Here is a 26,517-nt window from a genome sequence, read left to right as displayed (position 1 = left end):
GGGGAGAGGGGTGACTTGAACTGTGAGTGTCTGACTCAAGAGGTTTCAGAGAAGAAGAATATTTTGGTGAAGAAAGTGGCTGCTTTTTGCCCTTGTCTGAAGAGTCAGTTTGAGGCTAAAGTGAAGAGTTTTGGATAATTCCATTGGCAAAGGAAATCTCAAAACAGCCCAGTGAAGATTTATAATGAAAAGGAACAAGCTGAGTAAGAAAAAAAATACAAGATGTAGAAGAATTTGAGGAGAAAAGGAACACCAGGAATGGAGTTAAATGGAATAGAGTCAAGTCCTGTGTTCAAGGAGATAGACAGATTAAGACATGGAATAAAAGGAGTTGTGACCTCAGGGCAAGATCCCACACAGCTAAGTTTCCAACTTGTGGAAAGGAATTTAAAAAAAGTTTAGAGCCAGATGTGGTGGCACACACCTTTAATCCCAGCACTCAGAAGGCAGAGGCTGGTGGATCTCCTAGTTTGAGGCCAGCCTGGTCTACAGAGCAAGTTCGAGAATAGCCAAGCTTGGACAGTGAAGGAAACTATGGAAAACAGAAAGCTGGTGAAGATATAATGGAACAAAGGGGCCGTGTTCCAGCCCCAGTAAGCAGCAGAACTTGGCAGCTTTGGTCATATGGTTCTGACTTTAGAGCCAAGTAGCAATTAAGGAAAGCTACCAGGCATGTGTCAGAGGTGTCCCTTAATGGAGGCCTAGAGAGGCCATTGTGTGAAGCTGTGAAGATGAAGCCTGGATTGTCTGGGAGATCCCAAGATATTGGAAATGCCAGAGCCGTGGGATACCTGCTGAGGAAAGCTGCTAACAAGGAGTGGAGCCAGTCTAAGAGAAGGAAGTATGTTGCAGTCAATAAATCTGAAAGGAACTGGAGATCTGAAGAGCATTTTGACATCAGACATCAGATTTAGAGTTTAAAGTTTGCCCAGCTGGTTTCTGGTCTTGATTTGGTCCAGTATTTCCTCACTATGCTCCTTTCTCTATGTTTTTGAATGATAATGTATATCCTATGCCGTATATGTTGGAAGTAGGCGACCTGCTTTTTTATTTTAATTTTACAGGGATTACACTTAAGAGATTAGATAAATCTCAGAAGAGACTTTGAACTATAGACTTTTAAATAAGTTAAAGACTTATTATAGAATATAGGGACTTTTGAAGTTGGACTGAATGCATTTTTGCATTATGACATGGCTACAAGCCTTTAGGGACCAGGGAGTAGAATGTGGTGGTTTGAAAGAAAATGACCCCCAAAGGGAATGGCACTAATGAGAGATGTGGCCTTGTTGGAGGAAGTGTGTCACTGTGGAGGCGGGCTTTGAGGGCTCATATATGCTCAAGCTACAACCAGTGAGACAGACCATTTCCTGTTGCCTGTGAGTCAAGATATAAAAACTCTCAGCTCCTTCTCTAGCACCATGTCTGCCTGCATGCTGCCTTGCTTATCACAATGACAATAATGGACTAAAGTTCTCAACTGTAAGCCAGTCCAATTAAATATTTCCCTTTATAAGAGTTGCCATGGTCTAAGCCGGGCGTTGGTGGCGCACGCCTTTAATCCCAGCACTCGGGAGGCAGAGCCAGGCGGATCTCTGTGAGTTCGAGGCCAGCCTGGGCTACCAAGTGAGCTCCAGGAAAGGCGCAAAGCTACACAGAGAAACCCTGTCTCGAAAAACCAAAAAAAAAAAAAAAAAAAAAAAAAAAAAAAGAGTTGCCATGGTCATGGTGTCTCTTCACAGCAATAAAGACCCTAAGGCAAACTGAAGATGAGTAAATTCTAATTTCCTTCACAGTTGAAAATCTTCAGTGTCTCAGGCAGTGATGGAGCATGTCTTTAATTCTAGCACTTGGGAGGTGGATCTCTGAGTTTGAGGCCAGCCTGGTCTACAGAGTGAGTTCCAGGACAGCTAGAACTACATAGAAAAACCCTGTCTGGAAAAATCAATTAATCAATAAATAATCTTCAAGGGCAGGGCTCATGGTAAACTCAGAGGCCAACAGCATGGAGTCCATTGCTACTACATATTTAATTATTTTGCCAAATGAATAATCAAGGTAAACTTATTAACAGATGAGAACCTGATCTTGACACTTTCTCCTACTTTTCTGTCTCTTTGGCAGCCAGGCATGGGATACACTTGGGGGAGGGGAGGAAAATCAGACATCTGCAGGAAAGGATGCAGCCTTCCCTCCAAACCCCAACTGTGTCAAGCTCCTCCCCATCTCTGGAGTAAGAACCTGATGGACAGATTGATGGTTCCCTTGAAGCCTCTGAGCTTTCTAGTCAGCTCACCTTTCAGTCAATGAGAATGCTCCCGACATGGTGGCCCACACAAATTTCTAGTTTGGCCTAGCTGCTTATTTCAGCATTCAGTTATGTGAACAGACTAGCAAGGATTACAGCGTGCTGGGGTCCCCCACCACCTACCCTCTCCTGCAGAGATCTGACCAGAGCCAGTGGGTCCATGGAAAGTGTCCTCTAGTGCTGCTTGGGGACCTGGTGCCTGAGGGGGTGGCTGATGGTGCTGCAGGCTCCTGCTTGCTGTGAGCACTTCCATTTGTAATAGACTAAAATACTCAGGGCTGTGGTGACTCATGCCCGCCTGACATTTGCCTAATTAATTCTGGCTGTTAAATTCCCCTTTCTCTGGTCCAGGAGGGGATGGCCTGGAGCTGTGGGGGAGTGAGAGCCACGGGAGATCCAGCTGAATGAGTGGCAGAGCCAGTGAGGAGATGGGGCGGGAAGGAAGGGTCTCGTTCAGGAAAGGAGCTGCAGTGGGCCCACCCTCGGCTGTTCAGAGGACCTGGGAGAGGGGCTTACAGCTTTGCACCTGTGCTGTTTCCTGCCAGGCAAAGAAGAATCACCAGCGTGAAGGGTGCCAGGGAGGGAAACCACCCTCTCAGTCTAGATCCTATGTAACACTGAAGCGCTCCTAGCAATGAGCTAGACCCCGTTAGGGTGAGTCAGGGTAGAAAACTGGCCATCTACGTGGGTTTGTGGAGGCTCTCCGCTGGGACTTGTCCTCAAAGGCGTTACTGTGGCCAACAGTGTTCCATTTTGAAGGATTCTGATGAGGCTCAGTAAATTATTGGGATGCTAACCAAGCAGATTTTAGGACACGTTGGATAACACACATACAAGACAGGACAGTGGCAACCAACCTGGCGACATGATGTGGTTTAGAAGCCTCTGTAGCCTATTTCCAAGAAGGTTTTCATGCTTCTGACACTTTCTCCAGCTCTGCTAGGCAATCTGCCCACCCTACTCTTTGCAAATAGCTTTAAACTCCACTTCACAGTAAACGAAAAGTCCCCACTGAGTTGGGTAGTGCTCTAAATCCACTAGGACACTATCTACAGGAGCATCCATCCTTCCTCCCCAGCCTCTGAGTCCTCCTTTGGCAATGGCTTAACCATCTCTTTCCTTCCCGTCATTGTCTCATTATGGCCTGTTTTCCTCATCACAAACACATGCCCAGGCCTCTATATCTTAAATATTCTCCCGCCATCCAGATCCCCTCTTTCGCCACGCTAGACATTCCTTCCCTTCAGCTTTTTGAACAAGCAGTTTTACCTCAACTACATCTACTCTCTGTTCTCCACTGATGTGTCTAATTATTATATTCCCATTCTTTTTTTCTCTGTGTTTTTAATAAATATTTATATTTTATAAATAATTTAATTTTACATATCAGCCACAGATTCCCCTGTCCTCCCTCCACCCACCCCTCAGCTTTTCCCCCCAACCCACCCCCAGTCCCACCTCCTCCAAGGCGAGGTCTCCCCTGAGGATTCAGCCCAGCCTGGTAGAGGCAGGTCCAGTCCCCTCCTCCCTGCACCAAGGCTGAGCAAAGTATCTCAGCATAGGCCCAAGGTTCCAAAAAGCCAGCTCATGCATCAAGGATAGGTCCTGGTCCCACTGCCTAGGGGCCTCCTAAACAGTTCAAGCTCATCAACTGTCTCATTTATCCAGAAGGCCTGGTCCAGTTCCTTGGGTCTCCTCAGCTATTGGTTCACAGTTCATATGTTTTTGCTAGTTTGGCTATTTGTTCCTGTGTTTTTTCCAATCATGGTCTGGATATCTCTTGCTCATATAATCCCTCCCCTCTCTCTACCCAGTTGGACTCCTGGAGCTCCAAGAGCTGTCATTGGACCAAGAGTAACCTCAGGAGACAGGGATCTGCCAGCCCTCATTAGACCAAGAGTGGCTTCCTGAGAAGTAGAATCTGCCACCTCTCATTGGACCAAGAGAGGCTTCCTGAAACACAGAATCTGTCAACTCTGACTGGACCAAGAGCCCTGATAAGACCAAGAGTGGATCCGTGAGTCACAGAATCAACTAGCTTGGGTTGACCCAAGAGAAGTTCCCTGAGACACAGACTCTGCCTGCTCCAATTAGACCAAGAGCTAAGATAGGACCCAGACACAACAAGCACAGAGTGGACCAACAGCAACTCGCTCAGACACAGGCACCTCTTATACCCATTAGAGGAGGAGATGGGCAGACGTCAAGGCAGAAGTACATACAACAACATAAAGAGCAATACAGCATCACCAGAACCTAGCCCTCCTCCAACAGCAAGACCTGAACTTCACAATGTAGAAGAAGCAGAAGAAAGTAACCTTAAGAATAGCATCATGAAGATGCTAGAGGCCTTTCAAGAAAAAAAATGAAAAAGGAAATTGAGGAAAAGACAAACAAAAAAATGGAAGAAATCTGTAAAGAAATAGAGAAAATGACAAATAAAAAATTGGAAGAAAACAATAAATCCCTTAAAGAGAATCATGAAAAAGTAATTAAACAGGTGAGGGAAATAGTTCAAGACCTGAAAAGGGAAATAGAAACAATGAAGAAGATGCAAACAGAGGGAATGCTGGAACTAGAAAATCTGAGTAAACGAACAGGAAACACAGATGCAAGCATAACCAACAGAATACAAGAGATAGAAGAGAGGATCTCTGGTGTAGAGGATACAATAGAGGAAACAGATTCATCAGTCAAAGAAAATACCAAAGCCAAAAAAAGTCATAACACAAAATGTCCAAGAAATTTGGGACACTATGAAAAGCCAAATCTAAGAATAATAGGGATAGAGGAAATAGAAGAATACCAACTCAAAGGCACAGAAAATATATTCAACAAGATCATAGAAGAAAACTTTCCCAACTTAAAGAAGGAAATACCTATGAAGGTACAACAAGCCTATAGAACACCAAACAGACTAGACCCCCCAAAAAAGTCCCCTCACCACATGATAATTAAACAACTATATTCCCATTCTATCTTCTCACTCCAAAACTGTCATAAAGGTACAACATGGCCTTCACCTCCAAATCCTGTCCACACATTTATCTTCCCATCTCCCTTGGCATCAAAGTAGTTCTTGACCTTGCTTGAATGGTCTTCCTTGAACTGTCCTCAAGACCCAGCCATCCCACTCTTGGGCATATACCCAAGGAATGCTGATTCATACCATAAAGATACATGCTCAGCTATGTTCATAGCAGCACTATTCATATATTTTCTTTATATTTTAAAATTATTTTTAATTGTGTGCATGTAGGTAGGTCTGTGCACATGAGTGCCTATGCCAGAGGAGGTCAGAAGCATCAGATTCCCCAGAGTTACAAGCATGATTGAGCTACCTGATATGAGTGCTAGGAATGGAACTTAGGTCTACTGCAAAAGCAGTGTATGTTGTTAACCACTGAACCATCTCTCCAGAGCCTTGCTTCTGTTCTCTTAGTTGGCTTATTACCCAGCCATACCCCCTGCCAGAGCTTTACTTCATGCCCAAACCCAAATGTAATACCTTCAGTATCTGCTATTTCATTATGACATTCTGTAATAACTTTCATTTATTATTTCTTTTTAATATTGTTGGGGTGTGTGTGAGAATGTGTGTGCACATGGACTTGTGCACACATGCGTATTATCACAGCATGGATATGAAGGTCAGAGGTCAGTTTGGAGTTAGTTATCTCCTGCTTTGTTGAAGCAATAATCTCACTTGTTTCTTCTTCATGCACCAGCCTCCAGAGGACTCTTCTGTCTCTCCCTCTCATCCTGCCATGAAAATGCTGGGATTACAGACACAAGCCACCATATCTGGCTTTTTAGTGAGTCCTGAGGATCAAACTCAGGTCATTGGGCTTGCATAGCAAGTGCCTGTATCTATTGAGCCATATCACCAGCACTTCTGTAACCTTGGTGGCTCAGTGTTTCTTGATTTTGCACTTTCTTCTGTCTTAGTTTATGTATTACCCTTTGGAGGTTCTCCAACGCCCTTACCTGAAACAGCAGTCCTATCTCCCTCTTTCATTAATCGCCATGTATCTCATAGTGTGAATGACAACTAAACATTATTGCATATATTTAGCTTATATAACCCCCTCCCTTAAAGGCTGTATTCTGGCAGGGACTATATTTCATTTACCATGCGTCCTCATCACCTCCAATGATGTGCAAGTATACTAAACATTTGCCAAGGGTATGAATGAAAACACCATCTCAAGGTTATGCAAGGTACTCTACAGGGATATTTTTAAAATGCAGATTCAAAGGCCCAGCTCCACCTAATCAAAACCAGTCTCCAGGGGTGAAGCCCAGGAGCTGATGTTCTTAAGAAGTTTTCCAAGCTGGTTCTTATAAAATCTCTTTTCTAACAAATGTTAGATGAATGTTACTGACTCCAACCTGCACAACATCCTTCCTCATTCAGCATCCTTCCTCACTCAGACACCATTAGTTAGTTATACACAATCCTCTATTCGCACCTCATCACCTTGTATCATTTGCTTGAATGTTTCTGATATCACTTCAATGTGTATCTTCCTTTTGCTTTTCCAGTGTCTTTCTATTCCTTTTTTCTTGGGGAGGGGGTGGTTGGGTTTTTTTTGTTTGTTTTAGTTTTTAACTTGGATGGTTTCTTAATCAGTATCTCTGCTTCCAGTCTCGACCTAATATAGTCCATTTTTCCATCTTTCCCTTGGATTGAACTTCCTAAAATCAAATTTATGATGTCATCCCCATTGAAAACCTTTAATCTATCCCTTTACTGCCTTTGAAATAAGAGTCAAAATTTTCAGCATGTTTTGGCTAACTACATCTCCAGCGTCCACCCTCCTTAACCAGCCTCATTCTCTAGGCTCCACCCAAAGCAACAACTTGCATTATCCCGCGCTTACTGTCTCCTCTCAGCTACATGTTTACAGCTGCTTCCCTTTCTGTCTGGAATGTTCTCCCATACCCTATTTTTAGCTATTAGCAACTCCCAGTCAGGGTGGCTCCTCTCTCAGGTCCAAGAACCTAGGTCATACCTTGATTAGAGTGGTTTATCGTATTAAGTTGTAGGTCTCTTGCATTAATGCCTGTGACTTTGAGTTCTGAACCCCCAGGACTAACTATCCTATAGGCAGAAGTATACCAGCTGGCCATGTCTCTCAAGTCAGAGTTTATGCTGATAGTTTGTAAATAGCCACAGCAGAAGGATTTATACCACAGAGTGTGGCAAATACTATAAATCACCACTTTCTCTTTTCTTTCCGCCGGAGAGATAATTGTTGAACACTTAGTGGCATATCACTGTCTACTGCCACCATGTTGAATTTCAAGTACATGCTTGATTTAAACAATGTTTGTGGGCTGTCTGTATAAGCTTGGAAATGAAGAAAGGTTTTTTTTTTTTTTTTTTTTTTGAGTTAAATTTTTCTCCTTGAAGCTTCCAACTTCACATCAGTTTCCCATAGGACACGCTGCCCACCTGGTCCCTCTTTCCTGAAATAATCCTAAAATAAAGAAATAGATGGTAAAATATGTTTTACCATAGTCTTCTATTTCCCATGCTAACAACACTTCTCAATTCTGTCAGTCAATCCTCACAACAGTCACCACACTGGCCGCGTCCTTGGAGAGACTGTGACACATCAGGGATTCTTTTTAAAAGCCATGGCTCCCAGATGTGACAAAATGCTCTAGGGACCATCTGCCCTGTGCTGACCACAGCAGACCCGTGAACTCCAGGAAATGAGATATGATGCTTCTGTCATTGAAGCCTGAGCTATGAGCTATGCTCAGACGCACCCACCCTCACAAATCCATCATGCACTTGAGTACTAAGTGGATATGGAAACAGAATGCCAGTTTCACATCTAGCCTTATTGAACTTTATCTCATATTTCTCTAGCTGCCGTTTTCTGGGCTATTAAGATGTTATTTAATCGCGATTCTGCCATCTCTCAATGTTTTTGTCTGCACTGGCATCTGGATTCTGAATTATGCATTAGAAATTCATGAGCAGGCCATAAAAGAAGAGCCATGGGAGGGAAAGAAGCTGGCATTCATCATGAATGCCTTCCATGTGCAGAGTGCCAGGCATTTTCAGATATCTGGCCTTCTTTAATTCTAATAACTTGCAAGGAAAGAGTTGATGATACAAGGTCAACAGATGGACAGTTCCCAGCATCCCAAAGTGTCCAACTTGTCCAAAGTAAAGTGGATTGAAAGCAAAAAAAAAAAGGTCTTGTAACCTCCATGACTCAGTCTGCACTCATTGTGTATGGTACTGTTTCCAGGGGAGCATGACTGAGCGCTGGTATGAGTGCTCATGAAACACCTCCTTGGCTCTCAGTCCTTGGAAGATAAGAGGGCCTTTATATTCCCTCACTTTCTCTGAGAGACTTCTTTCACCACATCCAGAAAATCTCTTCAGAGTAGCCAAGGAGTGTCCCACACTTCCTAATCACAAAATAGAAAGCCACAGAGGGAAACCAGAGAAATCCTCATTATCTTCACAGCTTTCTCTGGACAACCAGGTGCCAAGCTCTGTGTGAAGTTTGCTGCGCTTGTGTCCTGGCTAACATTCAGGAGGAGCCAATGAAATAATGGTATTTTTCCTGCTTTATCGACTGTGGGAACTGAGGTTTTGAGACGTTAATTCACCTGCCCAGCATCAAAGCTAACAAGGGGCCTTAGTATTTATATGCATGCCCCTGGTCTCACCCGTGTGCTCAGTAGAGAAGAATCACCGAATGGGGGGTCACAAGCTTGGATGGCCTGATCAGCCACTTGGAAAATTTCCAGCCTCATCTGACCTTTTCTCCAAGATTTCTCTAGGTTTTCTGAGGGCAATACTGTATTTGCAATTCAGTGACATTCAGATCTATGTCTAAATTTCATTTATTGTTTAAACCGATTATAAGGAGAAGGAAAATAAACAAAGGACGAGGAGACTGGAGAGGCTGAATCGTGTCTGTCCATTCCAGAAGTGCAGTTGTTCTCCCTGGCGGGGCTGTTCTGGCTCTGGAAGTGTAATTTCTTCCAGTATGTATCCATTAGAGGATGTCAAAATGGTCAGTCATGCCGGCTCACCAAGCCGCCTGTAATATTATGTCTGCATGCAATGTCATGGCAATGGCCCAACCAGACCAACAGATTCCTGCCAGGTTTGTTTCCCCAGACAGATCTACACCCTATCTGCTCCAAAGGAAACAGTGTCTTTATTTCCTTCACAAGCTCTCTCTAATGCTTTCCCTCCTGCTTTGGACAGGTTCTGCCCAAACACTGTCACCACTGTGAGAGGTAAGCTGCCATCTGAAATGAAGTGTCACACAGCAGGGTGCGGCACTAGCTGTAAATGGGAACGCAGGATCTTAGAAAACATGACTCCTGGAGCCCAAAGGCTTAAGCAGAGAAAAAAAAAATGGTGCTAAGACATCGGGGTTTAGCTTGGACTTGTCCATTTAATCTGCATATCACTGCATCTCCAGCTCAGTCATCAGAGCAGATGCCCATGTGAGCCTGCGCTTATGATTTGGCTTCTCATCTTCCTGACGCAACTTCATGTTCTTTCACTGCCTGCTCATCCTACCCAGCCTGGGATCCCCCCACTCCCAAAGCCTTCCATAACTCTCTGGGCCTTCCAGATGTTCAGTCTGCTAGCCCAGGCCAGTTTTGCACAGTTTAGATTCTTCAATTGAAAGAACAAGGTGCACTTATTGAAGTAGCTGCCAGATGGCTTCTTGGTGACCAGAAAGAGTTGTATTCTTTGATAATTTGGCTTTAGGGCAACAGACAGGGGTAATGGTCAACTCAGTTGGTACTCCGAACTGTTACTTTAAGCTAGATTCCCGACCGGAAGACTTGAGATCCTCTTCATGCCATTAATGGACCCACAAGCTTCTGAAGCTCTTCAGGTCCACCTGGCTGGCTTTCACTAGTATGTGCTAGGCTAAATGTGCTTTAGGGCCACTAGGAACACTCACTCCTGATCACACTGTGACATAAAACATGGGACACAGTGATCACAAAGACACATCTCTCTAATCTCTCTACCATCAGGACACCTGAAAAGCCCATTGACAAAAATCAGCCAATTACCCAAGACCACCATAGTTCTTAGAGAAAGTAACCGATTCTTCTTCACATCCCAGATTTAAAGGATAGTTTTTTGGGCAAAGTTTAGCTTGAAATCCCACTGCCCACAATCCCATGAATGAGGAGAAAAGATCTGGGAAAATACTCTAATTTGGGGGCTTCCTGCAGTCAAACCACGAGGCTTCTCTTTATATAGTTGAGTTCCCTCACAGAAAACAGAATACAGTTTCTGCTCACTTCAACATGCCTTCCTTGGGCATGCAGGCGCCTGGTTGTGTGCTAGATCTTAAGGATGTAAAAATAGCTAACAGGACTTCTTTACTCAAGCACTTTATAATCCAGTGAGAAGATCCAAACTCCTTATGTAATCATGTTATATATGCGAGTGGAGAGCTTTGTACAAGGTTCAGACAGAAGCACCGTAAAGGAGGAAGTTGCTGATCCTGTTGGTGTGGGGGCCTTCAGCAAAGGTCCGAAACAGGAGATCCTGCCACACTACAATCCAAAAGGAGTTGTACGCTTCCTGTTAAACTGGTGGACTGAACAGCCCATCTCCTCTGTCTCTGGAAACCTTACCACAAACAACACAGGGATCTTTTTCAAAAGGAATACATCTTGGAGGACACAGAGAAAGGGGGAAGGAAACAATCCCAAAAGAGAAAAGCAGATGGGCTCTTGCTAACAGACTCGGGAAAACTACGAAGGCTGAGCTCTTTGCAGGCAGTAGACGTAACTGTACCACAGAGCCCAGGAAGAAGGTACGAGATGCCTCCAACAGTAAGGGTGAAAAGGAAGCTGAACGTAGAAGAAATGGACAACAATGAAGGGTCAGGAAGCACCCCCTGGTGTCTTCCTACCCTCCACCCTATACATGTCCAAGGCTTCGATCTTGCACCATAGCAGAGGACTCCACGGGGTGGACTAGAGGGATGCTGGGGTGGGGGTGGGGGACAGAAAGGCTAAGGATTCTGTCCTAACAACAGGAACTCATGTCATTCTACAGGCAGGATTTCAAGAACCTTCTACATCTGCGGCCAGGCCATTACTACCTGGTTATTGCCCCATCACAAAACAACAGGTTCCACAGTGGGGCAGCCTGGCCAGGTCTCCTAACAATGAAGCTATTTATAGTTGACAGCTCCCATTTATCAGCATGGAGTTCTGGGGCCTGCTTTTCATCGGGAAAAGGACAGACCAGAACTTGCAGATGTTTGAGAAAAAACCCTCAGATCAAAACCCCACTAGCCCACTAAGGAAAACAAACAAAAAAAAACCCAAAACCTATGTAGGTAAAAAGGTATTTAGAGGACTTTCAAGACAAAGACATACATATTCTCCCTCTCTCTCTCCCTCCTTCCTTTTCTCTCCTTCCACTCCTACCTCCCCCAAATGTGGTGTGTGTGTGTGTGTGTGTGTGTGTGTGTGTGTGTGTGTGTGTATGTGTGTAGACAGCCAGACGAGGGGAGAGAGAATCAATATTTTTACAACAGTTTAATTGTTGAAACAAAAGCAGTGTTCCCTTTAAAGTGAGTGAGCATTCAGAGAATCAAATATTAAAGCTCTCTCTGAAATGAAAAAAGCATGAAAACTTTGAAAGCATGAATGTATTCTTGGTAGATAACCTTGAAGAAAATCTCTCACAGAACAAAAAAAAATAGATAAAATACAAAGACAAAAAATTCAGGAAAGGAACAATATGAAATTAGGAAAACAGTTCCGATATTAAGGAATTCCCAAAGAAAGAATGGCAAATGAGAGACAGTGAAGCTTCCCCAGGTCTCCGGGAAATGATCGTTACAGATTTGCCACAGTACATGAAGTGGGCAGTACCATGGAAGAGCAAAAACTCACATCAAGAGCTGTCACTGTGAAAAGTTCCTAACTCCACAGAAAAAAGCCCCTTCTTGCTTCCAGCCAAGTCACATACAGAGGACCAAGAGATAACAATGCACCAGGCCTGCTTCGTTGTCTCTTCTTCTCTGACCAATAACCCATCAGCAATAACACCAGTAATTAGGAGACGTGAGACACTAATTTTACAATTATGAGGGAAAATAATTTCCAATCCGGAATTCTATATATGGGCAAACTGTCAATCAAATGGCAGGAGAGAATACGTGCATTTTTTATGCTCTGAAATTTTCAATATTTAATATGCCTTATATTCTTCTCTAAGGTGTGGTCTGGCAAAGAGAAGCAATAACAATAGATGAGACAATATGGGATTCAAGAAGTAAGGATCCAGGACAGTTAAGGAGAAGAGGGAATTCTGAGATGACCAACAAAACTCAGACAGACAGGTGCTTGGCAGGTCTGCGCTTCAAAGGGCACAAACTGAAGAAGAAAGAGAAAGGACACCTCGATTGTCCCAAGGTTAAAATGATGGGACCAATCTGAGGTGCAGAGTACATTGAGAAGACGTACATATGTGGAAGAATCTATAGGTAGAAATTAATGCTAAGTGAACAAGAAAGTACCCAAATGAAGAATTGAGACGATTATTAACTCCAGGGAAAATTAAAAGTTGCACAAGAAAGGAAATGTAATGATGCTTTTACTACAGGGGCATGCTGTGAATATAGTCATAATTATGTAAACACTGAACACAGATCTAACTAAAAATGATGATATAAGTCTACTGGGAGGTTGGGGAGAGGAAGATTGTGGAGGCGGGGGAAGGAGGTGCTAAGGAGAGAGAAATCTTCTTCTCTCATAGTGAGAATTTAATAGCTAATTTCTAAGACTGGAGAATGAAGAAGTTGAAGGAGAAGCTATTTTGCAGTGTGGAAGTCAAGGCCCAAAGAGCAACAAAAAATGCTTGCCCCCTGGGGAAGGAAAATGACAGAGGAAAAAAGCGTTAGGGATATTTTACTTTTTATAACAAGGTTTAGAACTATTTGACTTTTTAGAACACAAATAACAAACAAAAATGTGAAGCCACAATTCTGTGGATGGAGAACTGCAGCAGCCATCTCCAGGGCCGAGGAAACATTGCAAATAATTGCCCAGTGCTGGATGCTGAGTGATGAGCACTGGGAGTCTCCTTGGAGCCCTAGAGTGTGGCAAGACATGGAGAAGTGAGCAGCACTCAGATCTGAGAACTCTGCACACTATGAACCAGGCAATCACTTCCAGGAGGCAGTAAGACATTTCTGAAGGAGCCATGGAAAAATGGAAGGTTGGTTGGTGCCCTAAAGTTGAGCTGGCTTTCAGAAAACAGAATCTAGCACTACATAAAAGTGGCCCATTGGCCAAGTTAAATTCTAGAATGTTCTTTCAGTGATCTTAGTGGAGAAAATATTAACCACAAGAAATCAACAAGGGTCCATGATTCAAGAGGTAGTCACCACAAAACAATCCTCTTTCTTCTGTAGTGTGGTTATAAAAGCAAGAGAAAGCTGAGCACAGGGTCTTTTAGTTCAGTTAGGTATTTTCTTTCTGCTGTACTTATGAACAAGATAAAGACCCATGGTATTGTTGACAGGATGGGGGTGGATGGCCACATAGAGTGATACATGTGGTTAGCTGGAGGGTTCAGTCTTAGCTTATTTTCTGTCCCAAGATAGTATTGTAAACCATGAATACGATGGTGACATTTTAATCAAGCTCCCACACGTCAGAACTTGAGAAATTTGGCTCATACTTGGGATTGGAAGGGTAGCCTTCTAAGTGATCTTGCCATAGAGGAAATAATGGGTTAAACCTAACAATCTAAGCTCAACAGAAACTAGAGTATGTATATTCCTCTACCTGGCCCACCATCATTGGCCATCTGCCTAGATTTCCTTGTGTCTACCAGACTCTTAGATTCTGGGTTGATCTCTTCTGGTCTTCAAAGGCAGGTGGGACTGCTTCTGTGTGAAACCTCCTCAGCCATTTTCTCCCTCACCCCCACATGCTTGCCCAACACAGACTCAGCTGTCAGCTTCAACTTCTCACTATAACCACCCCAGCTCCCCAGTAGCATCAGAATCTAATATTCTCCCTTTGGGTTCTTACTGGACCCAGCTAATATGTCTTAAGGTAGTATATAGCATGTTAGGTCCACTTTTTTTTCCTTTTATTAACCAAGAAATATAACCAAGTAGCTAAATAGGCCATGGAGACTGAGTTCCAATTCCAGCTCTCACAGGTTGTGTGATAGTGGGTACAGTTTTGACTGTTTTGTCCTTCAGTGTCATCTATAAAGAAGTGTGGTGACCTTTCCTAGCTCATAAAAGGATAACAGGATCAAATGACTCCATATTAATAACTAGAACATGACAACCACAAATTGCTTTTAGATAACTCATTTGGTCAATGCCCACCCTGTCATTCTATCTCTATATTGTATTAAAATTGTTTTTTTTAACCACATAGCAAGTATGAAGACACCTGCTCATAGCACCCCGGTTTCTCCACTGCCCCTGGAGAAGTCCCAGCTCCTCAGACCATCTACAGTTCCTTATGACCTGACTGTCCACCTCACCAGCCTACACCCTTCTCAACACTCCTCGGGGCCCAGGCTCCAACTCTGCAAGGTTAGCTTTGGGTGACCACCAATCTCCTCTAGACCTTCGCACTGGGACATTGGGTTCCCTCTGAAGGCTGTGGCACTAGGCAGAGCGCCTTTCATGGCGAGTCAACTAGGAGGAGGAGGGCAGGACTGAAGAAGTCTTGGCAGGTGCCTCATGTAGACACTTCATTATAGGCCATGTCACCTCTCCACTGCTGCCTTCATTTGAATGACTTCTTGCAGAGCTAACACCTGCCTGGAGAGATCTTTCACTCCTTGGAACTGCTGGGCCCTTTGGACAGCTCTGTTACACACACGGCCTCCTCTTTTCAGAGGGGATAGACCCAGTTAGGGTCTTTGAGCTCTTGTAACGCCTAATCAGCATCCGCCAGACCCGAGAACAGTGGCCAAGAATGTCTTCGAGGTCGAGGAGTCTGTTGCTCCACATTCTGAATCACCGGGTCCTGCACCTGGAAAGATGTTCTCAAATTCTCACTCTGAATAATCTGAACGCATCTCCCGCCTCACCAAGATGGCAGTGACTAAGAAAACGCCACCTTGGAGTGAAAAGAAACAAGTTTATATTACCCTCTGTGACACCCTGTAATCATGACTTTACTTAAAAAATATGAAAAGAAAACAAAGAGAAATTGCTGTGTAGGTCCTCCAACTTTGCTGGGAGTGTGAGCTTCCAGGACCCAAGGGCCATTCCTGATGCAGGGGCTCTAGCTACATGTGAGTGGAACGGCAGTGCCATCCAATGGCCACCTCATGTAACTACAGCAGCTCCACCCTCGTCCTGCGTCAGTATTTTTCCTATTGCTCTGCACAAACCTGTTTTCCTAAAGTCTTGGGATGTGCTGCCTGCCTGCACTCCCCCTTTCCTCTCTAGCTTCTCTCCTTTTCCTGTCTTCTGTTGAGCGTTTGAAAGCTTGGGGTTCTATGCAATTTCAATAGTACTCAAAATGTGGTCCAAGGCGTTCCTAGAGAGGTCCCTAAGGATCACACTGGTTCCCGAGGTCAGAATTGGTTTTATGGGAGGATGATATTTTCACCATTTGATTCTTACTCTTTGATGAGTATATGCTGGAGTTTCCCAGAGAGTCTGTGAAGTATGATCACGCAACCAACTGAAGCAGACGTAGATATACAAATCAAGCTGTCTTCTGTTAGCCAAAATAACAGAGGCTGACAAAAATTTTAAATGTCATCCATTAAATTCCTTTGTTTAATTATTATTTTAGGAAGGCTATTATTATTTTTATAGGAAGACTGCATTATTTATATTAACAGGAAGTGAGTCATCATTTTAAATGAACTGAGAAATACTTTAAGAATAGATACTTTTATGCCGGGCGGTTGTTGCGCATGCCTTTAATCCCAGCACTCGGGAGGCAGAGCCAGGTGGATCTCTGTGAGTTCGAGGCCAGCCCGGTCTACAGAGTGAGTTCCAGGAAAGGCGCAAAGCTACACAGAGAAACTCTGTCTTGAAAAACCAAAAAAAAAAAAAAAAGAATAGATACTTTTATTTTTGACACTAAGAAGGACTGAGAGAGTTCTTCTGGGTCCTCTATAAATTTAAGAATGTGGCCAAAGTGACAGGTCCTGAGACTAAGCGATTTAAGAATCACTGCCTGGTGGCCCCAGTGAAATGTCGAAGTACGCTGCTAACATCATTTCTCTAACGAATAGTGTACAGGGGAGCACTCCCCACCCCACCCTACCCCCGCCCACATGGATGGGGTGCAGAGCGATGTGGGTCGGGTTTTCATCATGTTTCCAAAGGTATCTTGTGAACAGCATCCATCCCTACAAAAGCTAGAAACATGTAAAACTGGTGTGACTGCCTCAGAGCTGCCTCATTGCCGTCCCTCTCCGGGTGTGACCACCGCAGGTCGCCAAATTGGTCTGAGTGGAACACGAACTGGACATGGAGGCACTTGCCTCTAGTCCAGGATCTCTGGAGGTGCAGGCAGGGAGATCACGAGTTTGAGACTAGCATGGGCTACCTAGAGAGACCCAGTCTCAAAAATCAAAATAGAAATAAACAAACAAGAAGGAGCACATATAGCTCAGATCTTTTCAGTGTTTCTCTTCTGTCCTAACAATAAGAAATTTTCACTTTCATTGTTTTCCATTAAGAAAACAGCCATCTAAGGTATGATTTACACTATGACTGTCCTTAAAAGGACATATGCTTAGTTCAATTCTTCGTAAGCTAATTGAAAACTATGCTGTATATCTTGAAGAGGAGACTCACTTGAAATAAAAAAAAAAAAATCATTGCCTTTCCAATCTCAGGAATGCATCTGGGCCATACACTTCATGTCCTCTTGATCCTTCATTTTGGTCTGTTTTTCATCCCAGAAATGAGTGATTTAATTCTGTGACATTTTCAGTTAAGTACACTTTGGGTTACATTCCTTAAATATATATACATCTAGATGTGTGTATATATAAATATATATAAGATGTTCTAATTTTATGAAAACTCTAAAGTCATGGTTGCAGATTTTTCCCTAGTATTCAAAATTTGTTTGAGAAAAAAAAATTAAAATTTTCTTGTAACTTTTCAAAAATATTTTATTATTAATTTATATTTCTATTACAATTTCACTACAGCTTTACTGACATAATTCACAGGCCACAACATTCACTACTTCATACAATTTGATTCTTTTGGGTTTATTTCTACTTGAGAAAAGTCACTATTATTTAATTTTAGAACTTTTTCTTCAGCTCTAAAAGAAATCCTTTATGGGTTTCCCTCTTTCCCCAATGCCCTCCAGCCCAGGCTAGACTCTTGTGCTTAGACTCTTCCTGTCTATAGACTCATCTACTTGGGACATAAATGAAATCATATTTTATCTGCATAGTAATATCCCAAATCCTCCTATGAAGTATTATACAATGTTGAGGATTTTTTTTCTCTCTAGTTTGGTTCACTATGCAGAGTATCCTACAGGCTTATACTTATTGTAGCAAGGGCCAATACTTTCTATTGTGGTCAGAATAATTCAGCATTACATGGACTGGTCATACTTACCTAATCATGAGCCGATGGATAATTGGTGTTATGTGTAATGCCACGAATTTTGATAAGTTGCTTATAAGCTTTTGTGTAGATATTTTTTTCTCCCTGATATATAGAATATCACTAGACATGCTATTGCATGATAATTCTACGTTTAATATTATGAGAAACTGCCAAACCGTGTTCCCAGGGACAGCACCATTTCACCGTTAACCAACAATTTTTCCACATCCCGGCCTGTCTGTAGTATTACTGTTATTTTGTTGTCCTGGTTCACTGTAAAAGACTTTCTGTTGTGAAAAAAATTTCCTAATGACTAACAATGCTGAGTGCATTGAGTTTTGAAAGTCGGAGATAATGGACAAATTTCAGTTTTATGCTTCTTCCCCAGGATTACTATGTGATCAATTAAATATTCTCTCAATTGGAAAACAGAAAATCTTTGTTATTTTATAAAAGGTGATCAAAAAAGAGCCCCACTGATACCTAGGTTATATATTTTAAATTTGTATTATTTTTCTAATTAAAAAAATTATTATTCAATTATTTCTTTCCTTATAATTTGACCGATAAAAATTCCAAACAATGTCCAAATCTTCTGTTACTGTTGTAATTTCCTGCTTCTTGTCTATGAACTGAGATGTCATTTGGCACATGGAGATTTATGGCAGTTTCAGTAGCATTGTGAATTACGTCCTTGCTAATTAAAGAGATCTTCTTTGTATAAAATTATTTATGCCTGATACGATTATTATTCACTTGCTTGTTAGTTGTATTTGTACAAACTGTTTTGTCAAAAGTTTGCTTATAATTTTATTTTTGGTTTTCTTTAACTCTATTAGATAACATATATGTTGGGATTTTAGATAATGAAATCGGAATCCTGATTGTTACATTTCATATTGTCAGGTTTTGTGAAATTCTGTACTTTAAAGACATTTTGTCATTTGTTTTCTATTCCTTGATAATGCCTTTTTATCTGACTTACAGTTTTAACGTGTCCATAAGATGTCCCTGAATAAGCCATTGATTTCTGACGACTTTCCAAAAGCATCAGGGACTCACATTTCTTTGAAAGGAAATCCCCTTTGTTTGATGATACTTTGCTCCGCTCTACCCCTGTCACTAATGCTGAACCATCCTTATAGTACCCAGGACCTGCATCTGCATTACAGTTGTTCCATTTACTGTTAGTGTATCCCCCTTTGATTGTCTTTGATAATTAACTTGTATTTTAAATCCTCATACACTGTTGTGATCACATATAGAGCAAATATTTAGACAACTCCTTTTTGGCTTTAAGTCATCATCCTGACCCTGCTGACTTTGCTAACTTTGAGCTTTGGATTTTTACTGATTATTTCTTTGGAGTAAATCCTACGGTGGTTTTGAAAATAAATACATGTTAGTAGGGTATTTCCTGAGACCCTAAGTGCCTAAGAAGATCTTTGTATTACTGCATATAAAAAGCTTAGATTTATAAAAAAAAAAAAAAAAAAAAAAACCTTACATTGTAAAATTTTCTAAATTGTGTTCCCTTATTTTCTGGAACTCCTATGGATTCCTATGAAACAAAGAAATACTACTCAGAAAGAAACATAAAACCTTGATTCAATTTCAGATTATTCCTATAATAATTACATATTAATCATTCTCATGATGTATTTTCTGTTTATAAGATGTTAATTGTGGTATGTGGCCACTGACTTAATAGCAGCTTTTGAGGAAAAAGAAATACTAATGGACATAAACATTTTGCTTAGTTTTAGTGACAGACAATAAAACACACTTCTTATTTAATTATATTACAATTAAACTCTCTTAATGGAAAATTCAACTTGTAGTATAAGTCATATTTCCATTAAAATTTTTATTATGTAACATTGTAACTGTCATACATTATACATGATGATTTTTTTCTTTCATAAGCCATGTTAATAATATTGATATTTGATGAGTTTAAGATTGATAGCATAATTTCAAAACACCTCATAGAATGCCAGGATTTGTCTGTATCTCCCAGTTGGAAATGTTCATGATGTTTAAATCATATTATTTGACAGGTCCTGAGTGATAGCAGTTCTTCTAGACGCTTCAGTTGGCCATATGGACCTTTTTAGTTTTTAATCCCCAGTCTAGCACAGAGCTCAGCAGCACATACCAATTCTAACTGCTTTCTTTGTGTCACATGTGGATGATATGGGATCTTCCATTTACAAGAAAACTTTTGACCTCAATTGTCATCATATGGACATCCTTAGGGGACATTTGATATGATAAACAGGCATTTCATATTAAGTTAAAATTGCCAATATAAACAATTCAACAAAGATGTAAGAATACAAAATTACAACCCACAGTAAAGTTCACACATATAAAAGTAATGACAAAGCCGGGCGGTGGTGGCGCACGCCTTTAATCCCAGCACTTGGGAGGCAGAGCCAGGCGGATCTCTGTGAGTTCAAGGCCAGCCTGGGCTACAAAGTGAGTTCCAGGAAAGGCGCAAAGCTACACAGAGAAACCCTGTCTCGAAAAACCAAAAAAAAAAAAAAAAGTAATGACAATGACATTGATAACTATTCTCCCTGACAACCAGAGGTGATAGTTCACATCAATTGCAACATACATTTAATTTGGAAATATAAAAATGTCTTAAAATATAGAAAATGCCCCCACATTAGATATTGATATTGTTTATAATTTTGGCTATCATTTCTCTGATGTGTCATTTCAGATTTCATATTTATCTTTTTTATATTTATCTTAATATTTCCTTCAACTAAAGACATGAAAAGATTATGAAGAAAAGTTAAAGAAATACTTAAAGATGCACATTGCTAAAGTGCCATCTAGACTTGTCTGAGTTTCCAGTCTTGACTAGAAATAAGAGTTCCTATTCTCCTGGCCTTACCAAAATTATTTAGCATTTTTGCATTGTGGATCCAATAGATGAAATAATATCAAGTGGTTTTAACTTTCATCTTGTAATCTAGTGAGCTTGGATACTTTGATGAGTCCCCTACATTCCATCAATAAGACGATCTGGTGTAGTTGTTTACATGTGAATAATACCCACCTGTCATGTATGTTAAAAATCTATTTCCAGCATCCCATTTGCACTTGATTTTGCTCATGCTTTTATCATGAAAGTTATTGTTCATAATGCAACACAACCTGCAATCTTTCCTTCACCTGATATTTTCTCCATACAACTTCCTTTCAAGATTCTCGTTATTACCCTCTTTGGGCAAAATTATTTTGAAGTTCCTGTCTACAGTTTTTAATGTAGCTTAAAGTTCGTATTGCTAGTCAGGCACTGGTGGCGCACGCCTTTAATCCCAGCACTTGGGAGGCAGAGCCAGGCAGATCTTTGTGAGTTCGAGGCCAGCCTGGTCTAGAGTGAGTTCCAGGAAAGGCACAAAGCTACATAGAGAAACCCTGTCTTGAAAACAAAACAAAACAACAACAAAAAATCATCTTGCTTCCTTGAAGTGTGACTCACGGTCTTTCTTTAATTTGGAGAAAATGGTCAGCCTAATATCAAATACCTCTTCTGCAACCATTTTCCTCATTCCCTTCTTGGAGCACAGTAAGTCACATGCTTGCTAGACTTTCACCGGAACCATGTGACTCTTCATCGTTCTACAGCTTCATCGTTTTCTCTTCCCTTGACTCTAACATTGATACTCGTTTTATCTAGTGTTCAGTTCAGCTGTATCTAAGCCCATTTAAACATTAAGTACAATTGTGTTTTATGGTCTTAATTTTCAAATATTTCCTAGTTTTTCAATCATATTTGCTTTAAGGTCTATTATGAATTTTCTGAACTCCTCTATCTGAATTCAACATGGGCTTGTTTCTGTCTGCTTCTATTTTCTCTTGTTTTACATGTGTCTGTTTATAGTTGGCTAAATACTAGACATCGTGAGTGAGAATTGCATAGATAGTCAAGGCCCTTTATAATGTTACCTTTCTTTTGTTGTTGTTGTTGGGGTTTTGTTTGGTTGGTTGGTTGGTTGGTTGGTTTTTTGTGGTGTTTTGTTTTGTTTTGTTTAATTTTCCAGAGCTGAGGACTGAACCCAGGGCCTTGTGCTTGCTAGGCATGCGCTCTACCACTGAGCTAAATCCCCAACCCCAATGTTATCTTTCTTCAGAAGCAGTTGGTTTGTTTCTCATGGGCTGCTAAGTAAGGAACACTGGCATCCCACATCTCTTACTACCCTCAGATCCTCGGATGAATCAAAGCCTGCATTACATCCCTATGGGAGCCAGTGCTAAGTCATGCTTACACACCGAATACAACCCTTCAGAGCTCCACCTATAAGCAGATCCCCTTCCACATGGTTAAGCTCTTAGCGCCAATGTTTGAGTCCTACCCACAGGTCTAAAGCACAGTTTTTTTTTATTCTTTTCTCGGATGAGTGCTTCTGTGATTGAGAACTGTCCTGGGAAGCAAGGCATATGAAACTAGACTTTTCGCTTTGTGCTTTTCTCCTGGACATTACTCCTAGAAATTCTTGTGGATGTGAGGGCCTTCAAGTTTCTTCAATAAAGCATTCTAGATTTTCTTGTTCTCACTGAGAGAGAAGAGCTCTTACTCTATCATTGCTTAGGATCTAAGTGTTCTCAACATGAGGATCATGACCCCATTGAGGGTTGCATGTAAATATCCTGTATATCAGATATTTATATTATGATTCATAACAGTAGCAAAATTGCAGTTATAAAGTATTAATGAAATAATTTTATGGTTGAGAGTCACCACAATATGAGGAACTATATTAAAGAATCATGGCATTAGAAAGGTTGAGAACCACTGGAGAAATACCAGCCTTTTAATATGTCTTTTGATGCATATAAGATCTAAAAGAAATGACCAGACTATATCCAGGTAAATTCAAAGTTACTAATTTTAACTTAAGTGTCCATGTTAATGCAGGCATCTCTGCTTCCCACATAGATAATGGAGCTGGGTTTTTTGTTTTGTTTTGTTTTTCTGTTTTTGGTTATTTCTTAGACAATTAGATTGGTTCCATTTCCCCTGGATGTTCTTGCAGAATACCCATCACCCCATGTGGGAAGCATACAAAGTCCACACACACACAAATCTTCCAGTCTGTACTTTTCTTTAATCTAAATTATGAGACTCTTACCAGTATTGCTACTGATTCTTTACAGTTTTGATTCTGCTTTTACTATCAGTCAGGATCAATTTTAATGTGTAATATTTCTGTTGCAATTTACTTATATTTTTTCTTATTCTACTTAAATCTTTTTTAAACATTTCATGTCAGTTTAGTCTTTTTTGACTGTTTCTTCTCAATGTGTGAACTTCATATCTTTCTACTATGTAAGGCTTCTGACGGGCTTTGTGAATACTTTCCATCCTACCACAGATTATCTTAACATATACCTTTAGTCTCTGACTCTAATGGCTGCTAGGCATTCTTCCTTTAAATTGACTCATGATTGGTCTATGGGTATCTTCCACTTGGGCAACATTTTGAAATGTATGTAAACTAGGAATGATTATGTTGAGGTCTGTAACTTATAAATAACCCTTAATCACAATCAAGAATATGGCACCAACAAGTCAAAAGTAAAACTTAATGATCATACTTCATTCTTGAAATCACCCACAAAGCTGTATTCTAATTTGCTTTTATATGTGTAATAATTAAAACTATCAAGAAAATAAAAGTATCCTTACTTGCAGTTGACATGACTGAACATAAAAGACCTCTTTCCCTTCAAAAGAGAGGCAAAGATCTTGAAGACTCCACCAGAAAAACTCTAATAAACACATTCAACAAAGAGGCAGAAAACAAAATTAACGCACCAAAAAATTCTTCTCATATTCCAACAAGAAACATGCTGAGAAAGAATTAGAAAAGCAATCCCCTTCATAGTCAAAAAGTTTCCTTGGAATAAACCTAACCAAAGAAATGAAAACTTCACTAGACGATGGAACAGCCTCCACGTTCATGGACTGAAAGAGTCACTGCTGTGAAAATGACCGTTCTGACAAAATCAGCCTCAACAACAAACTCAATGAAATCACTATCGATAGTTCAGTGACTCTCTTTACAGAAATAGGAAAAAATAAATCTTAAAATTCACTTGGAAGCATAAAAGATCTCAGTTCATCAAAACAATCCTGAGAGAAAATGGGTGGGGATGGGGTGGCGGTGTGGAAGCTGGAGATAACATGATACCTGATTTCCAGTTATACTACAGAGCCACGGTAACAAAAGAAATGTTGTACCAGCGCCAGATTAGAAGTACAGAACAATGGAGCCAAACAGAAGGTCCAGATACAAATACCACACAGGTACAGTCACACAAGTGTTGGCAAAGTTACCAAAGCAAGCTACACCTAAGAGAAAGAACAACCTCTTCAGTATGGTGCTGGGAAAATTAGAGATTCGTATGTAGAAGAAAAAACTGACCCCTACCTCACACTTTGTATGAAAATTAATTCATAAAAATGGACCAAAGATCTTAATGTATGACTTGAAACTCCAAAACTTACAGAGGAAATTCTAGGAGGGGATGCTTTAATACACCAGTATAAGCAAGGACTTTCTAATATGGGCCCTAGTCACTCAAAAAATAAAGCCAAAAATTGAAAAATAGAACCTCTTGAAATTAAAAGGCTATGTATTTTTCCTATATAACATAGAAAACAATTAATTGAGCTAAAAGATAGCCTTTATGAAAGGAAAAGATCTAGATGCAGCTATACATCTAATAGAGGATGAAAAGAACTAAAAAAAAGAAAGAAAGAAAGAAAGAAAGAAAGAAAGAAAGAAAGAAAGAAAGAAAGAAAGAAAGAGAGAGAAAGAAAGAAAAAGAAAGAAAGAAAGAAAGAAAGAAAGAAAGAAAGAAAGAAAGAAAGAAAGAAAGAAAGAAAGAAGGAAAGAAGGAAAGAAAGAAAAATAATCAAACATACACAAGCCAAAACAAAGAAAAACCCACCAAATAACTTATTCAATTAGTGGGCTAGAGAAAGGAGCAGTCAGTTCTCAAGTAATCAACAACATACCAATAAACATCTGGAAAAATGCTCAACATCAGCAGCCATCAGAGAAACACACACACACACACACACACACACACACACACACACACACACACCACACAAATCTACAATGAGATTCCATCTCATCCTATTCAGAAAGGTGGTCAGCAATAATGAACAAATGCTGGTGGACAAGGAATCCTTATAAATTGCTGGTGGGAATGTAAGCCAGTCCAACCACTGTGGAAATCAGTATGGAGACACCCCCCACCAAGCTAGAAGGGTATCTACTCTCTGACCCAGTCATACCACTTGTCAGTATTTACCCAGAAGACTAGAAGTCAACATTCCACAGAGATACTTGCATATCACCTTTCAAGGTAACTAAGCTATGGCACCAACTTACTCAATAAAGAAAATATGGCTTATATACATATGCTTTTTTTCAGCCCTGAAGAACAATTAAAGTTATGCTGTTTGCAGGAAAATAGATGCAACTGAGGAGAATCATACTAAAGAAAATGTCAGTCCTCAAAAGACAAACATTGCATCGTTTCTCTCATTTGTGAGTCCTAGAATAAAATCACAGATGTATTGATGATATGAGTGTAGACTTGAAACTGGCTGGGGGTGCAGAAGACTAATGGGAAGGGAGAGTGCTCAGAAGGGGCAGGTCGTAGAGCATGGGGGGGTTATGTGCTCAAAGTACATTACATACTTGCATGAAAAAAGCCTTCTGAAGCCCTGTATAATAACAGAAAAGATCTGAAACATATTTTTAAAAAAGCAACACCAACGTAAGCAGCACAACACACTCCAGTTTCCATTACCATCTATGTACTCACCAAAAACAAGTACCAAGAGAACATTGGCCTAATTGTTTTTCCTCATTTAAGAGAAAAAAATGATAAGGAAGATATGTTCAGTGTAGGCAAGTGTAACCTGTTGGAAAGAGGCATAAGGGCAGAGTTAGGAATTACCTCTCCCACTTCATCCACAGACTCAACATTCAATTTTAAGGCCGATGATTCATTTGAATTCAATGCCATCTGTAAAAACACTAATTGTTTCAGCTTCCAGATTGCCTACATTTTATGAGTGCATTAATGTAAACCCAGAGCAAGTATACACTTCATATAAGAAAAAGCTCTTGTGTAAATTCAAGGTGGATTATCAATATTGTTATTTTCACAGTAATTGTTTTCTTCTGAGCTTCTCCAGGTCAATAGTCTATTAACTTCAGAGTGCCTGTGAGAAAAATCCAGCAAGGAGTCTATTAGGATTGATGCATCATCAGAGCACAGCTTATGCACAGAGAAGTGAAGTCGGAGCTGATATTCGATACAACAGTTTGCACATGAACAAAATTACTAACTTAAATGGACTTGTTGTATTCTTATATTTGGCCTTGCTGTCTTTTTAATTATATGAAGTTTTTTTCTACTTTCCTTTGATTTCTGTGCTACTCTCATTATTAGATGTTATTTTGTCTGATTTAGCAAACATCGGTTCCCAAGATTGCCACTGAGAATACATGTGGTAATTACAGCTCATGTTACTGGGGATTCTACTGATAATAGTCAGAAACC

Source organism: Peromyscus maniculatus, chromosome 11, assembly GCF_049852395.1.
Source record: "Peromyscus maniculatus bairdii isolate BWxNUB_F1_BW_parent chromosome 11, HU_Pman_BW_mat_3.1, whole genome shotgun sequence".
NCBI classification, from domain to species: domain Eukaryota; kingdom Metazoa; phylum Chordata; class Mammalia; order Rodentia; family Cricetidae; genus Peromyscus; species Peromyscus maniculatus.
The sequence above is the reverse complement of the archived record's forward strand: the minus strand, read 5'-3'. Positions refer to the sequence as shown.